Here is a 17347-nt window from a genome sequence, read left to right on the forward strand (position 1 = left end):
CCGAAATAAACGCGTTTTTTCAGACAACTGAATCCCTATGTAACTACAAGGCTCAGAAGAGCCCACACACTCTGCTCTTAACCCCAGTGTGCAGAAAGTGTCAAAACGTGTTTTTCAGCAGAAATAAACATGTTTCTGCAAGTTTGGTCAACCCCATGTAAGTTATGGGGCAGTAAAAGCACTTTTTTCAAAACGTGTTTTTCAGCCCGAAATAAACGCGTTTTTTTCAGACAACTGAATCCCTATGTAACTACAAGGCTCAGAAGAGCCCACACACTCTGCTCTTAACCCCAGTGTGCAGAAAGTGTCAAAACGTGTTTTTCAGCAGAAATAAACATGTTTCTGCAAGTTTGGTCAACCCCATGTAAGTTATGGGGCAGTTACAGTACACTTTTCAAAACGTGTTTTTCAGCCCGAAATAAACGCGTTTTTTCAGACAACTGAATCCCTATGTAACTGCAAAGCTCAGAAGAGCCCAGACACTCAGCTCTTAACCCCAGTGTGCAGAAAGTGTCAAAACATGTTTTTCAGCAGAAATAAACATGTTTCTGCAAGTTTGGTCAACCCCATGTAAGTTATGGGGCAGTAACAGCACTTTTTTCAAAACGTGTTTTTCAGCCCGAAATAAACGCGTTTTTTCAGCCAACTGAATCCCTATGTGACTGCAAAGGTCAGAAGAGCCCACACACTCAGCTCTTAACCCCAGTGTGCAGAAAGTGTAAAAACATGTTTTTCAGCAGAAATAAACATGTTTCTGCAAGTTTGGTCAACCCCATGTAATTTATGGGGCAGTTACAGTACTCTTTTCAAAACGTGTTTTTCAGCCCGAAATAAACGCGTTTTTTCAGACAACTGAATCCCTATGTAACTGCAAGGCTCAGAAGAGCCCACACACTCTGCTCTTAACCCCAGTGTGCAGAAAGTGTCAAAACATGTTTTTCAGCAGAAATAAACATGTTTCTGCAAGTTTGGTCAACCCCATGTAAGTTATGGGGCAGTTACAGTACACTTTTCAAAACGTGTTTTTCAGCCCGAAATAAACGCGTTTTTTCAGACAACTGAATCCCTATGTAACTGCAAAGCTCAGAAGAGCCCAGACACTCAGCTCTTAACCCCAGTGTGCAGAAAGTGTCAAAACATGTTTTTCAGCAGAAATAAACATGTTTCTGCAAGTTTGGTCAACCCCATGTAAGTTATGGGGCAGTTATAGTACACTTTTCAAAACGTGTTTTTCAGCCCGAAATAAACGCGTTTTTTCAGACAACTGAATCCCTATGTAACTGCAAGGCTCAGAAGAGCCCACACACTCTGCTCTTAACCCCAGTGTGCAGAAAGTGTCAAAACATGTTTTTCAGCAGAAATAAACATGTTTCTGCAAGTTTGGTCAACCCCATGTAAGTTATGGGGCAGTAACAGCACTTTTTTCAAAACGTGTTTTTCAGCCCGAAATAAACGCGTTTTTTCAGCCAACTGAATCCCTATGTAACTGCAAAGCTCAGAAGAGCCCACACACTCAGCTCTTAACCCCAGTGTGCAGAAAGTGTAAAAACATGTTTTTCAGCAGAAATAAACATGTTTCTGCAAGTTTGGTCAACCCCATGTAAGTTATGGGGCAGTTACAGTACACTTTTCAAAACGTGTTTTTCAGCCCGAAATAAACGCGTTTTTTCAGACAACTGAATCCCTATGTAACTGCAAAGCTCAGAAGAGCCCACACACTCAGCTCTTAACCCCAGTGTGCAGAAAGTGTCAAAACATGTTTTTCAGCAGAAATAAACATGTTTCTGCAAGTTTGGTCAACCCCATCTAAGTTATGGGGCAGTTACAGTACTCTTTTCAAAACGTGTTTTTCAGCCCGAAATAAACGCGTTTTTTCAGACAACTGAATCCCTATGTAACTGCAAGGCTCAGAAGAGCCCACACACTCTGCTCTTAACCCCAGTGTGCAGAAAGTGTCAAAACATGTTTTTCAGCAGAAATAAACATGTTTCTGCAAGTTTGGTCAACCCCATGTAAGTTATGGGGCAGTAAAAGCACTTTTTTCAAAACGTGTTTTTCAGCCCGAAATAAACGCGTTTTTTCAGCCAACTGAATCCCTATGTAACTGCAAGGCTCAGTAGAGCCCACACACTCTGCTCTTAACCCCAGTGTGCAGAAAGTGTCAAAACGTGTTTTTCAGCAGAAATAAACATGTTTCTGCAAGTTTGGTCAACCCCATGTAAGTTATGGGGCAGTTACAGTACACTTTTCAAAACGTGTTTTTCAGCCCGAAATAAACGCGTTTTTTCAGACAACTGAATCCCTATGTAACTGCAAAGCTCAGAAGAGCCCACACACTCAGCTCTTAACCCCAGTGTGCAGAAAGTGTAAAAACATGTTTTTCAGCAGAAATAAACATGTTTCTGCAAGTTTGGTCAACCCCATGTAAGTTATGGGGCAGTTACAGTACACTTTTCAAAACGTGTTTTTCAGCCCGAAATAAACGCGTTTTTTCAGACAACTGAATCCCTATGTAACTGCAAAGCTCAGAAGAGCCCACACACTCAGCTCTAAACCCCAGTGTGCAGAAAGTGTAAAAACATGTTTTTCAGCAGAAATAAACATGTTTCTGCAAGTTTGGTCAACCCCATGTAAGTTATGGGGCAGTTACAGTACACTTTTCAAACCGTGTTTTTCAGCCCGAAATAAACGCGTTTTTTCAGACAACTGAATCCCTATGTAACTGCAAAGCTCAGAAGAGCCCACACACTCTGCTCTTAACCCCAGTGTGCAGAAAGTGTCAAAACGTGTTTTTCAGCAGAAATAAACATGTTTCTGCAAGTTTGGTCAACCCCATGTAAGTTATGGGGCAGTTATAGTACACTTTTCAAAACGTGTTTTTCAGCCCGAAATGAACGCGTTTTTTCAGACAACTGAATCCCTATGTAACTGCAAGGCTCAGAAGAGCCCACACACTCTGCTCTTAACCCCAGTGTGCAGAAAGTGTCAAAACGTGTTTTTCAGCAGAAATAAACATGTTTCTGCAAGTTTGGTCAACCCCATGTAAGTTATGGGGCAGTAAAAGCACTTTTTTCAAAACGTGTTTTTCAGCCCGAAATAAACGCGTTTTTTTCAGACAACTGAATCCCTATGTAACTACAAGGCTCAGAAGAGCCCACACACTCAGCTCTTAACCCCAGTGTGCAGAAAGTGTAAAAACATGTTTTTCAGCAGAAATAAACATGTTTCTGCAAGTTTGGTCAACCCCATGTAAGTTATGGGGCAGTTACAGTACTCTTTTCAAAACGTGTTTTTCAGCCCGAAAAAAACGCGTTTTTTCAGACAACTGAATCCCTATGTAACTGCAAAGCTCAGAAGAGCCCACACACTCTGCTCTTAACCCCAGTGTGCAGAAAGTGTCAAAACGTGTTTTTCAGCAGAAATAAACATGTTTCTGCAAGTTTGGTCAACCCCATGTAAGTTATGGGGTAGTTACAGTACACTTTTCAAAACGTGTTTTTCAGCCCGAAATAAACGCGTTTTTTCAGACAACTGAATCCCTATGTAACTGCAAAGCTCAGAAGAGCCCAAACACTCAGCTCTTAACCCCCGTGTGCAGAAAGTGTCAAAACATGTTTTTTAGCAGAAATAAACATGTTTCTGCAAGTTTGGTCAACCCCATGTAAGTTATGGGGCAGTTATAGTACACTTTTCAAAACGTGTTTTTCAGCCCGAAATAAACGCGTTTTTTCAGACAACTGAATCCCTATGTAACTACAAGGCTCAGAAGAGCCCACACACTCTGCTCTTAACCCCAGTGTGCAGAAAGTGTCAAAACGTGTTTTTCAGCAGAAATAAACATGTTTCTGCAAGTTTGGTCAACCCCATGTAAGTTATGGGGCAGTTACAGTACACTTTTCAAAACGTGTTTTTCAGCCCGAAATAAACGCTTTTTTTCAGACAACTGAATCCCTATGTAACTGCAAAGCTCAGAAGAGCCCACACACTCAGCTCTTAACCCCAGTGTGCAGAAAGTGTCAAAACATGTTTTTCAGCAGAAATAAACATGTTTCTGCAAGTTTGGTCAACCCCATGTAAGTTATGGGGCAGTTATAGTACACTTTTCAAAACGTGTTTTTCAGCCCGAAATAAACGCGTTTTTTCAGACAACTGAATCCCTATGTAACTCCAAGGCTCAGAAGAGCCCACACACTCTGCTCTTAACCCCAGTGTGCAGAAAGTGTCAAAACATGTTTTTCAGCAGAAATAAACATGTTTCTGCAAGTTTGGTCAACCCCATGTAAGTTATGGGGCAGTAACAGCACTTTTTTCAAAACGTGTTTTTCAGCCCGAAATAAACGCGTTTTTTCAGCCAACTGAATCCCTATGTAACTGCAAAGCTCAGAAGAGCCCACACACTCAGCTCTTAACCCCAGTGTGCAGAAAGTGTAAAAACATGTTTTTCAGCAGAAATAAACATGTTTCTGCAAGTTTGGTCAACCCCATGTAAGTTATGGGGCAGTTACAGTACACTTTTCAAAACGTGTTTTTCAGCCCGAAATAAACGCGTTTTTTCAGACAACTGAATCCCTATGTAACTGCAAAGCTCAGAAGAGCCCACACACTCAGCTCTTAACCCCAGTGTGCAGAAAGTGTAAAAACATGTTTTTCAGCAGAAATAAACATGTTTCTGCAAGTTTGGTCAACCCCATGTAAGTTATGGGGCAGTTACAGTACTCTTTTCAAAACGTGTTTTTCAGCCCGAAATAAACGCGTTTTTTCAGACAACTGAATCCCTATGTAACTACAAGGCTCAGAAGAGCCCACACACTCTGCTCTTAACCCCAGTGTGCAGAAAGTGTCAAAACGTGTTTTTCAGCAGAAATAAACATGTTTCTGCAAGTTTGGTCAACCCCATGTAAGTTATGGGGCAGTAAAAGCACTTTTTTCAAAACGTGTTTTTCAGCCCGAAATAAACGCGTTTTTTTCAGACAACTGAATCCCTATGTAACTACAAGGCTCAGAAGAGCCCACACACTCTGCTCTTAACCCCAGTGTGCAGAAAGTGTCAAAACGTGTTTTTCAGCAGAAATAAACATGTTTCTGCAAGTTTGGTCAACCCCATGTAAGTTATGGGGCAGTTACAGTACACTTTTCAAAACGTGTTTTTCAGCCCGAAATAAACGCGTTTTTTCAGACAACTGAATCCCTATGTAACTGCAAAGCTCAGAAGAGCCCAGACACTCAGCTCTTAACCCCAGTGTGCAGAAAGTGTCAAAACATGTTTTTCAGCAGAAATAAACATGTTTCTGCAAGTTTGGTCAACCCCATGTAAGTTATGGGGCAGTAACAGCACTTTTTTCAAAACGTGTTTTTCAGCCCGAAATAAACGCGTTTTTTCAGCCAACTGAATCCCTATGTAACTGCAAAGCTCAGAAGAGCCCACACACTCAGCTCTTAACCCCAGTGTGCAGAAAGTGTAAAAACATGTTTTTCAGCAGAAATAAACATGTTTCTGCAAGTTTGGTCAACCCCATGTAAGTTATGGGGCAGTTACAGTACTCTTTTCAAAACGTGTTTTTCAGCCCGAAATAAACGCGTTTTTTCAGACAACTGAATCCCTATGTAACTGCAAAGCTCAGAAGAGCCCACACACTCTGCTCTTAACCCCAGTGTGCAGAAAGTGTCAAAACGTGTTTTTCAGCAGAAATAAACATGTTTCTGCAAGTTTGGTCAACCCCATGTAAGTTATGGGGTAGTTACAGTACACTTTTCAAAACGTGTTTTTCAGCCCGAAATAAACGCGTTTTTTCAGACAACTGAATCCCTATGTAACTGCAAAGCTCAGAAGAGCCCAAACACTCAGCTCTTAACCCCCGTGTGCAGAAAGTGTCAAAACATGTTTTTTAGCAGAAATAAACATGTTTCTGCAAGTTTGGTCAACCCCATGTAAGTTATGGGGCAGTTATAGTACACTTTTCAAAACGTGTTTTTCAGCCCGAAATAAACGCGTTTTTTCAGACAACTGAATCCCTATGTAACTACAAGGCTCAGAAGAGCCCACACACTCTGCTCTTAACCCCAGTGTGCAGAAAGTGTCAAAACGTGTTTTTCAGCAGAAATAAACATGTTTCTGCAAGTTTGGTCAACCCCATGTAAGTTATGGGGCAGTTACAGTACACTTTTCAAAACGTGTTTTTCAGCCCGAAATAAACGCTTTTTTTCAGACAACTGAATCCCTATGTAACTGCAAAGCTCAGAAGAGCCCACACACTCAGCTCTTAACCCCAGTGTGCAGAAAGTGTCAAAACATGTTTTTCAGCAGAAATAAACATGTTTCTGCAAGTTTGGTCAACCCCATGTAAGTTATGGGGCAGTTATAGTACACTTTTCAAAACGTGTTTTTCAGCCCGAAATAAACGCGTTTTTTCAGACAACTGAATCCCTATGTAACTGCAAGGCTCAGAAGAGCCCACACACTCTGCTCTTAACCCCAGTGTGCAGAAAGTGTCAAAACATGTTTTTCAGCAGAAATAAACATGTTTCTGCAAGTTTGGTCAACCCCATGTAAGTTATGGGGCAGTAACAGCACTTTTTTCAAAACGTGTTTTTCAGCCCGAAATAAACGCGTTTTTTCAGCCAACTGAATCCCTATGTAACTGCAAAGCTCAGAAGAGCCCACACACTCAGCTCTTAACCCCAGTGTGCAGAAAGTGTAAAAACATGTTTTTCAGCAGAAATAAACATGTTTCTGCAAGTTTGGTCAACCCCATGTAAGTTATGGGGCAGTTACAGTACACTTTTCAAAACGTGTTTTTCAGCCCGAAATAAACGCGTTTTTTCAGACAACTGAATCCCTATGTAACTGCAAAGCTCAGAAGAGCCCACACACTCAGCTCTTAACCCCAGTGTGCAGAAAGTGTAAAAACATGTTTTTCAGCAGAAATAAACATGTTTCTGCAAGTTTGGTCAACCCCATGTAAGTTATGGGGCAGTTACAGTACTCTTTTCAAAACGTGTTTTTCAGCCCGAAATAAACGCGTTTTTTCAGACAACTGAATCCCTATGTAACTACAAGGCTCAGAAGAGCCCACACACTCTGCTCTTAACCCCAGTGTGCAGAAAGTGTCAAAACGTGTTTTTCAGCAGAAATAAACATGTTTCTGCAAGTTTGGTCAACCCCATGTAAGTTATGGGGCAGTAAAAGCACTTTTTTCAAAACGTGTTTTTCAGCCCGAAATAAACGCGTTTTTTTCAGACAACTGAATCCCTATGTAACTGCAAGGCTCAGAAGAGCCCACACACTCTGCTCTTAACCCCAGTGTGCAGAAAGTGTCAAAACATGTTTTTCAGCAGAAATAAACATGTTTCTGCAAGTTTGGTCAACCCCATGTAAGTTATGGGGCAGTAACAGCACTTTTTTCAAAACGTGTTTTTCAGCCCGAAATAAACGCGTTTTTTCAGCCAACTGAATCCCTATGTAACTGCAAAGCTCAGAAGAGCCCACACACTCAGCTCTTAACCCCAGTGTGCAGAAAGTGTAAAAACATGTTTTTCAGCAGAAATAAACATGTTTCTGCAAGTTTGGTCAACCCCATGTAAGTTATGGGGCAGTTACAGTACACTTTTCAAAACGTGTTTTTCAGCCCGAAATAAACGCGTTTTTTCAGACAACTGAATCCCTATGTAACTGCAAAGCTCAGAAGAGCCCACACACTCAGCTCTTAACCCCAGTGTGCAGAAAGTGTAAAAACATGTTTTTCAGCAGAAATAAACATGTTTCTGCAAGTTTGGTCAACCCCATGTAAGTTATGGGGCAGTTACAGTACTCTTTTCAAAACGTGTTTTTCAGCCCGAAATAAACGCGTTTTTTCAGACAACTGAATCCCTATGTAACTACAAGGCTCAGAAGAGCCCACACACTCTGCTCTTAACCCCAGTGTGCAGAAAGTGTCAAAACGTGTTTTTCAGCAGAAATAAACATGTTTCTGCAAGTTTGGTCAACCCCATGTAAGTTATGGGGCAGTAAAAGCACTTTTTTCAAAACGTGTTTTTCAGCCCGAAATAAACGCGTTTTTTTCAGACAACTGAATCCCTATGTAACTACAAGGCTCAGAAGAGCCCACACACTCTGCTCTTAACCCCAGTGTGCAGAAAGTGTCAAAACGTGTTTTTCAGCAGAAATAAACATGTTTCTGCAAGTTTGGTCAACCCCATGTAAGTTATGGGGCAGTTACAGTACACTTTTCAAAACGTGTTTTTCAGCCCGAAATAAACGCGTTTTTTCAGACAACTGAATCCCTATGTAACTGCAAAGCTCAGAAGAGCCCAGACACTCAGCTCTTAACCCCAGTGTGCAGAAAGTGTCAAAACATGTTTTTCAGCAGAAATAAACATGTTTCTGCAAGTTTGGTCAACCCCATGTAAGTTATGGGGCAGTAACAGCACTTTTTTCAAAACGTGTTTTTCAGCCCGAAATAAACGCGTTTTTTCAGCCAACTGAATCCCTATGTGACTGCAAAGGTCAGAAGAGCCCACACACTCAGCTCTTAACCCCAGTGTGCAGAAAGTGTAAAAACATGTTTTTCAGCAGAAATAAACATGTTTCTGCAAGTTTGGTCAACCCCATGTAATTTATGGGGCAGTTACAGTACTCTTTTCAAAACGTGTTTTTCAGCCCGAAATAAACGCGTTTTTTCAGACAACTGAATCCCTATGTAACTGCAAGGCTCAGAAGAGCCCACACACTCTGCTCTTAACCCCAGTGTGCAGAAAGTGTCAAAACATGTTTTTCAGCAGAAATAAACATGTTTCTGCAAGTTTGGTCAACCCCATGTAAGTTATGGGGCAGTTACAGTACACTTTTCAAAACGTGTTTTTCAGCCCGAAATAAACGCGTTTTTTCAGACAACTGAATCCCTATGTAACTGCAAAGCTCAGAAGAGCCCAGACACTCAGCTCTTAACCCCAGTGTGCAGAAAGTGTCAAAACATGTTTTTCAGCAGAAATAAACATGTTTCTGCAAGTTTGGTCAACCCCATGTAAGTTATGGGGCAGTTATAGTACACTTTTCAAAACGTGTTTTTCAGCCCGAAATAAACGCGTTTTTTCAGACAACTGAATCCCTATGTAACTGCAAGGCTCAGAAGAGCCCACACACTCTGCTCTTAACCCCAGTGTGCAGAAAGTGTCAAAACATGTTTTTCAGCAGAAATAAACATGTTTCTGCAAGTTTGGTCAACCCCATGTAAGTTATGGGGCAGTAACAGCACTTTTTTCAAAACGTGTTTTTCAGCCCGAAATAAACGCGTTTTTTCAGCCAACTGAATCCCTATGTAACTGCAAAGCTCAGAAGAGCCCACACACTCAGCTCTTAACCCCAGTGTGCAGAAAGTGTAAAAACATGTTTTTCAGCAGAAATAAACATGTTTCTGCAAGTTTGGTCAACCCCATGTAAGTTATGGGGCAGTTACAGTACACTTTTCAAAACGTGTTTTTCAGCCCGAAATAAACGCGTTTTTTCAGACAACTGAATCCCTATGTAACTGCAAAGCTCAGAAGAGCCCACACACTCAGCTCTTAACCCCAGTGTGCAGAAAGTGTCAAAACATGTTTTTCAGCAGAAATAAACATGTTTCTGCAAGTTTGGTCAACCCCATCTAAGTTATGGGGCAGTTACAGTACTCTTTTCAAAACGTGTTTTTCAGCCCGAAATAAACGCGTTTTTTCAGACAACTGAATCCCTATGTAACTGCAAGGCTCAGAAGAGCCCACACACTCTGCTCTTAACCCCAGTGTGCAGAAAGTGTCAAAACATGTTTTTCAGCAGAAATAAACATGTTTCTGCAAGTTTGGTCAACCCCATGTAAGTTATGGGGCAGTAAAAGCACTTTTTTCAAAACGTGTTTTTCAGCCCGAAATAAACGCGTTTTTTCAGCCAACTGAATCCCTATGTAACTGCAAGGCTCAGTAGAGCCCACACACTCTGCTCTTAACCCCAGTGTGCAGAAAGTGTCAAAACGTGTTTTTCAGCAGAAATAAACATGTTTCTGCAAGTTTGGTCAACCCCATGTAAGTTATGGGGCAGTTACAGTACACTTTTCAAAACGTGTTTTTCAGCCCGAAATAAACGCGTTTTTTCAGACAACTGAATCCCTATGTAACTGCAAAGCTCAGAAGAGCCCACACACTCAGCTCTTAACCCCAGTGTGCAGAAAGTGTAAAAACATGTTTTTCAGCAGAAATAAACATGTTTCTGCAAGTTTGGTCAACCCCATGTAAGTTATGGGGCAGTTACAGTACACTTTTCAAAACGTGTTTTTCAGCCCGAAATAAACGCGTTTTTTCAGACAACTGAATCCCTATGTAACTGCAAAGCTCAGAAGAGCCCACACACTCAGCTCTAAACCCCAGTGTGCAGAAAGTGTAAAAACATGTTTTTCAGCAGAAATAAACATGTTTCTGCAAGTTTGGTCAACCCCATGTAAGTTATGGGGCAGTTACAGTACACTTTTCAAACCGTGTTTTTCAGCCCGAAATAAACGCGTTTTTTCAGACAACTGAATCCCTATGTAACTGCAAAGCTCAGAAGAGCCCACACACTCTGCTCTTAACCCCAGTGTGCAGAAAGTGTCAAAACGTGTTTTTCAGCAGAAATAAACATGTTTCTGCAAGTTTGGTCAACCCCATGTAAGTTATGGGGTAGTTACAGTACACTTTTCAAAACGTGTTTTTCAGCCCGAAATAAACGCGTTTTTTCAGACAACTGAATCCCTATGTAACTGCAAAGCTCAGAAGAGCCCAAACACTCAGCTCTTAACCCCCGTGTGCAGAAAGTGTCAAAACATGTTTTTTAGCAGAAATAAACATGTTTCTGCAAGTTTGGTCAACCCCATGTAAGTTATGGGGCAGTTATAGTACACTTTTCAAAACGTGTTTTTCAGCCCGAAATAAACGCGTTTTTTCAGACAACTGAATCCCTATGTAACTACAAGGCTCAGAAGAGCCCACACACTCTGCTCTTAACCCCAGTGTGCAGAAAGTGTCAAAACGTGTTTTTCAGCAGAAATAAACATGTTTCTGCAAGTTTGGTCAACCCCATGTAAGTTATGGGGCAGTTACAGTACACTTTTCAAAACGTGTTTTTCAGCCCGAAATAAACGCTTTTTTTCAGACAACTGAATCCCTATGTAACTGCAAAGCTCAGAAGAGCCCACACACTCAGCTCTTAACCCCAGTGTGCAGAAAGTGTCAAAACATGTTTTTCAGCAGAAATAAACATGTTTCTGCAAGTTTGGTCAACCCCATGTAAGTTATGGGGCAGTTATAGTACACTTTTCAAAACGTGTTTTTCAGCCCGAAATAAACGCGTTTTTTCAGACAACTGAATCCCTATGTAACTGCAAGGCTCAGAAGAGCCCACACACTCTGCTCTTAACCCCAGTGTGCAGAAAGTGTCAAAACATGTTTTTCAGCAGAAATAAACATGTTTCTGCAAGTTTGGTCAACCCCATGTAAGTTATGGGGCAGTAACAGCACTTTTTTCAAAACGTGTTTTTCAGCCCGAAATAAACGCGTTTTTTCAGCCAACTGAATCCCTATGTAACTGCAAAGCTCAGAAGAGCCCACACACTCAGCTCTTAACCCCAGTGTGCAGAAAGTGTAAAAACATGTTTTTCAGCAGAAATAAACATGTTTCTGCAAGTTTGGTCAACCCCATGTAAGTTATGGGGCAGTTACAGTACACTTTTCAAAACGTGTTTTTCAGCCCGAAATAAACGCGTTTTTTCAGACAACTGAATCCCTATGTAACTGCAAAGCTCAGAAGAGCCCACACACTCAGCTCTTAACCCCAGTGTGCAGAAAGTGTAAAAACATGTTTTTCAGCAGAAATAAACATGTTTCTGCAAGTTTGGTCAACCCCATGTAAGTTATGGGGCAGTTACAGTACTCTTTTCAAAACGTGTTTTTCAGCCCGAAATAAACGCGTTTTTTCAGACAACTGAATCCCTATGTAACTACAAGGCTCAGAAGAGCCCACACACTCTGCTCTTAACCCCAGTGTGCAGAAAGTGTCAAAACGTGTTTTTCAGCAGAAATAAACATGTTTCTGCAAGTTTGGTCAACCCCATGTAAGTTATGGGGCAGTAAAAGCACTTTTTTCAAAACGTGTTTTTCAGCCCGAAATAAACGCGTTTTTTTCAGACAACTGAATCCCTATGTAACTACAAGGCTCAGAAGAGCCCACACACTCTGCTCTTAACCCCAGTGTGCAGAAAGTGTCAAAACGTGTTTTTCAGCAGAAATAAACATGTTTCTGCAAGTTTGGTCAACCCCATGTAAGTTATGGGGCAGTAACAGCACTTTTTTCAAAACGTGTTTTTCAGCCCGAAATAAACGCGTTTTTTCAGACAACTGAATCCTTATGTAACTGCAAAGCTCAGAAGAGCCCACACACTCAGCTCTTAACCCCAGTGTGCAGAAAGTGTAAAAACATGTTTTTCAGCAGAAATAAACATGTTTCTGCAAGTTTGGTCAACCCCATGTAAGTTATGGGGCAGTTACAGTACACTTTTCAAAACGTGTTTTTCAGCCCGAAATAAACGCGTTTTTTCAGACAACTGAATCCCTATGTAACTGCAAGGCTCAGAAGAGCCCACACACTCTGCTCTTAACCCCAGTGTATAGAAAGTGTCAAAACATGTTTTTCAGCAGAAATAAACATGTTTCTGCAAGTTTGGTCAACCCCATGTAAGTTATGGGGCAGTAACAGCACTTTTTTCAAAACGTGTTTTTCAGCCCGAAATAAACGCGTTTTTTCAGCCAACTGAATCCCTATGTAACTGCAAAGCTCAGAAGAGCCCACACACTCAGCTCTTAACCCCAGTGTGCAGAAAGTGTAAAAACATGTTTTTCAGCAGAAATAAACGTTTCTGCAAGTTTGGTCAACCCCATGTAAGTTATGGGGCAGTTACAGTACACTTTTCAAAACGTGTTTTTCAGCCCGAAATAAACGCGTTTTTTCAGACAACTGAATCCCTATGTAACTGCAAAGCTCAGAAGAGCCCACACACTCAGCTCTTAACCCCAGTGTGCAGAAAGTGTCAAAACATGTTTTTCAGCAGAAATAAACATGTTTCTGCAAGTTTGGTCAACCCCATGTAAGTTATGGGGCAGTTACAGTACTCTTTTCAAAACGTGTTTTTCAGCCCGAAATAAACGCGTTTTTTCAGACAACTGAATCCCTATGTAACTGCAAGGCTCAGAAGAGCCCACACACTCTGCTCTTAACCCCAGTGTGCAGAAAGTGTCAAAACATGTTTTTCAGCAGAAATAAACATGTTTCTGCAAGTTTGGTCAACCCCATGTAAGTTATGGGGCAGTAAAAGCACTTTTTTCAAAACGTGTTTTTCAGCCCGAAATAAAGGCGTTTTTTCAGCCAACTGAATCCCTATGTAACTGCAAGGCTCAGAAGAGCCCACACACTCTGCTCTTAACCCCAGTGTGCAGAAAGTGTCAAAACGTGTTTTTCAGCAGAAATAAACATGTTTCTGCAAGTTTGGTCAACCCCATGTAAGTTATGGGGTAGTTACAGTACACTTTTCAAAACGTGTTTTTCAGCCCGAAATAAACGCGTTTTTTCAGACAACTGAATCCCTATGTAACTGCAAAGCTCAGAAGAGCCCAAACACTCAGCTCTTAACCCCCGAGTGCAGAAAGTGTCAAAACATGTTTTTTAGCAGAAATAAACATGTTTCTGCAAGTTTGGTCAACCCCATGTAAGTTATGGGGCAGTTATAGTACACTTTTCAAAACGTGTTTTTCAGCCCGAAATAAACGCGTTTTTTCAGACAACTGAATCCCTATGTAACTACAAGGCTCAGAAGAGCCCACACACTCTGCTCTTAACCCCAGTGTGCAGAAAGTGTCAAAACGTGTTTTTCAGCAGAAATAAACATGTTTCTGCAAGTTTGGTCAACCCCATGTAAGTTATGGGGCAGTTACAGTACTCTTTTCAAAACGTGTTTTTCAGCCCGAAATAAACGCGTTTTTTCAGACAACTGAATCCCTATGTAACTACAAGGCTCAGAAGAGCCCACACACTCTGCTCTTAACCCCAGTGTGCAGAAAGTGTCAAAACGTGTTTTTCAGCAGAAATAAACATGTTTCTGCAAGTTTGGTCAACCCCATGTAAGTTATGGGGCAGTAAAAGCACTTTTTTCAAAACGTGTTTTTCAGCCCGAAATAAACGCGTTTTTTTCAGACAACTGAATCCCTATGTAACTACAAGGCTCAGAAGAGCCCACACACTCTGCTCTTAACCCCAGTGTGCAGAAAGTGTCAAAACGTGTTTTTCAGCAGAAATAAACATGTTTCTGCAAGTTTGGTCAACCCCATGTAAGTTATGGGGCAGTTACAGTACACTTTTCAAATCGTGTTTTTCAGCCCGAAATAAACGCGTTTTTTCAGACAACTGAATCCCTATGTAACTGCAAAGCTCAGAAGAGCCCAGACACTCAGCTCTTAACCCCAGTGTGCAGAAAGTGTCAAAACATGTTTTTCAGCAGAAATAAACATGTTTCTGCAAGTTTGGTCAACCCCATGTAAGTTATGGGGCAGTAACAGCACTTTTTTCAAAACGTGTTTTTCAGCCCGAAATAAACGCGTTTTTTCAGCCAACTGAATCCCTATGTAACTGCAAAGGTCAGAAGAGCCACACACTCAGCTCTTAACCCCAGTGTGCAGAAAGTGTAAAAACATGTTTTTCAGCAGAAATAAACATGTTTCTGCAAGTTTGGTCAACCCCATGTAAGTTATGGGGCAGTTACAGTACTCTTTTCAAAACGTGTTTTTCAGCCCGAAATAAACGCGTTTTTTCAGACAACTGAATCCCTATGTAACTGCAAGGCTCAGAAGAGCCCACACACTCTGCTCTTAACCCCAGTGTGCAGAAAGTGTCAAAACATGTTTTTCAGCAGAAATAAACATGTTTCTGCAAGTTTGGTCAACCCCATGTAAGTTATGGGGCAGTTACAGTACACTTTTCAAAACGTGTTTTTCAGCCCGAAATAAACGCGTTTTTTCAGACAACTGAATCCCTATGTAACTGCAAAGCTCAGAAGAGCCCAGACACTCAGCTCTTAACCCCAGTGTGCAGAAAGTGTCAAAACATGTTTTTCAGCAGAAATAAACATGTTTCTGCAAGTTTGGTCAACCCCATGTAAGTTATGGGGCAGTTATAGTACACTTTTCAAAACGTGTTTTTCAGCCCGAAATAAACGCGTTTTTTCAGACAACTGAATCCCTATGTAACTGCAAGGCTCAGAAGAGCCCACACACTCTGCTCTTAACCCCAGTGTGCAGAAAGTGTCAAAACATGTTTTTCAGCAGAAATAAACATGTTTCTGCAAGTTTGGTCAACCCCATGTAAGTTATGGGGCAGTAACAGCACTTTTTTCAAAACGTGTTTTTCAGCCCGAAATAAACACGTTTTTTCAGACAACTGAATCCCTATGTAACTGCAAAGCTCAGAAGAGCCCACACACTCAGCTCTTAACCCCAGTGTGCAGAAAGTGTAAAAACATGTTTTTCAGCAGAAATAAACATGTTTCTGCAAGTTTGGTCAACCCCATGTAAGTTATGGGGCAGTTACAGTACACTTTTCAAAACGTGTTTTTCAGCCCGAAATAAACGCGTTTTTTCAGACAACTGAATCCCTATGTAACTGCAAGGCTCAGAAGAGCCCACACACTCTGCTCTTAACCCCAGTGTGCAGAAAGTGTCAAAACATGTTTTTCAGCAGAAATAAACATGTTTCTGCAAGTTTGGTCAACCCCATGTAAGTTATGGGGCAGTAACAGCACTTTTTTCAAAACGTGTTTTTCAGCCCGAAATAAACGCGTTTTTTCAGCCAACTGAATCCCTATGTAACTGCAAAGCTCAGAAGAGCCCACACACTCAGCTCTTAACCCCAGTGTGCAGAAAGTGTAAAAACATGTTTTTCAGCAGAAATAAACGTTTCTGCAAGTTTGGTCAACCCCATGTAAGTTATGGGGCAGTTACAGTACACTTTTCAAAACGTGTTTTTCAGCCCGAAATAAACGCGTTTTTTCAGACAACTGAATCCCTATGTAACTGCAAAGCTCAGAAGAGCCCACACACTCAGCTCTTAACCCCAGTGTGCAGAAAGTGTCAAAACATGTTTTTCAGCAGAAATAAACATGTTTCTGCAAGTTTGGTCAACCCCATGTAAGTTATGGGGCAGTTACAGTACTCTTTTCAAAACGTGTTTTTCAGCCCGAAATAAACGCGTTTTTTCAGACAACTGAATCCCTATGTAACTGCAAGGCTCAGAAGAGCCCACACACTCTGCTCTTAACCCCAGTGTGCAGAAAGTGTCAAAACATGTTTTTCAGCAGAAATAAACATGTTTCTGCAAGTTTGTTCAACCCCATGTAAGTTATGGGGCAGTAAAAGCACTTTTTTCAAAACGTGTTTTTCAGCCCGAAATAAAGGCGTTTTTTCAGCCAACTGAATCCCTATGTAACTGCAAGGCTCAGAAGAGCCCACACACTCTGCTCTTAACCCCAGTGTGCAGAAAGTGTCAAAACGTGTTTTTCAGCAGAAATAAACATGTTTCTGCAAGTTTGGTCAACCCCATGTAAGTTATGGGGCAGTTACAGTACACTTTTCAAAACGTGTTTTTCAGCCCGAAATAAACGCGTTTTTTCAGACAACTGAATCCCTATGTAACTGCAAAGCTCAGATGAGCCCACACACTCAGCTCTTAACCCCAGTGTGCAGAAAGTGTAAAAACATGTTTTTCAGCAGAAATAAACATGTTTCTGCAAGTTTGGTCAACCCCATGTAAGTTATGGGGCAGTTACAGTACACTTTTCAAAACGTGTTTTTCAGCCCGAAATAAACGCGTTTTTTCAGACAACTGAATCCCTATGTAACTACAAGGCTCAGAAGAGCCCACACACTCTGCTCTTAACCCCAGTGTGCAGAAAGTGTCAAAACGTGTTTTTCAGCAGAAATAAACATGTTTCTGCAAGTTTGGTCAACCCCATGTAAGTTATGGGGCAGTAAAAGCACTTTTTTCAAAACGTGTTTTTCAGCCCGAAATAAACGCGTTTTTTTCAGACAACTGAATCCCTATGTAACTACAAGGCTCAGAAGAGCCCACACACTCTGCTCTTAACCCCAGTGTGCAGAAAGTGTCAAAACGTGTTTTTCAGCAGAAATAAACATGTTTCTGCAAGTTTGGTCAACCCCATGTAAGTTATGGGGCAGTAACAGCACTTTTTTCAAAACGTGTTTTTCAGCCCGAAATAAACGCGTTTTTTCAGACAACTGAATCCTTATG

Source organism: Lepisosteus platostomus, chromosome 17 (assembly GCF_059453375.1).
Source record: "Lepisosteus platostomus isolate fLepPlt1 chromosome 17, fLepPlt1.hap1, whole genome shotgun sequence".
Classification (NCBI taxonomy): domain Eukaryota; kingdom Metazoa; phylum Chordata; class Actinopteri; order Semionotiformes; family Lepisosteidae; genus Lepisosteus; species Lepisosteus platostomus.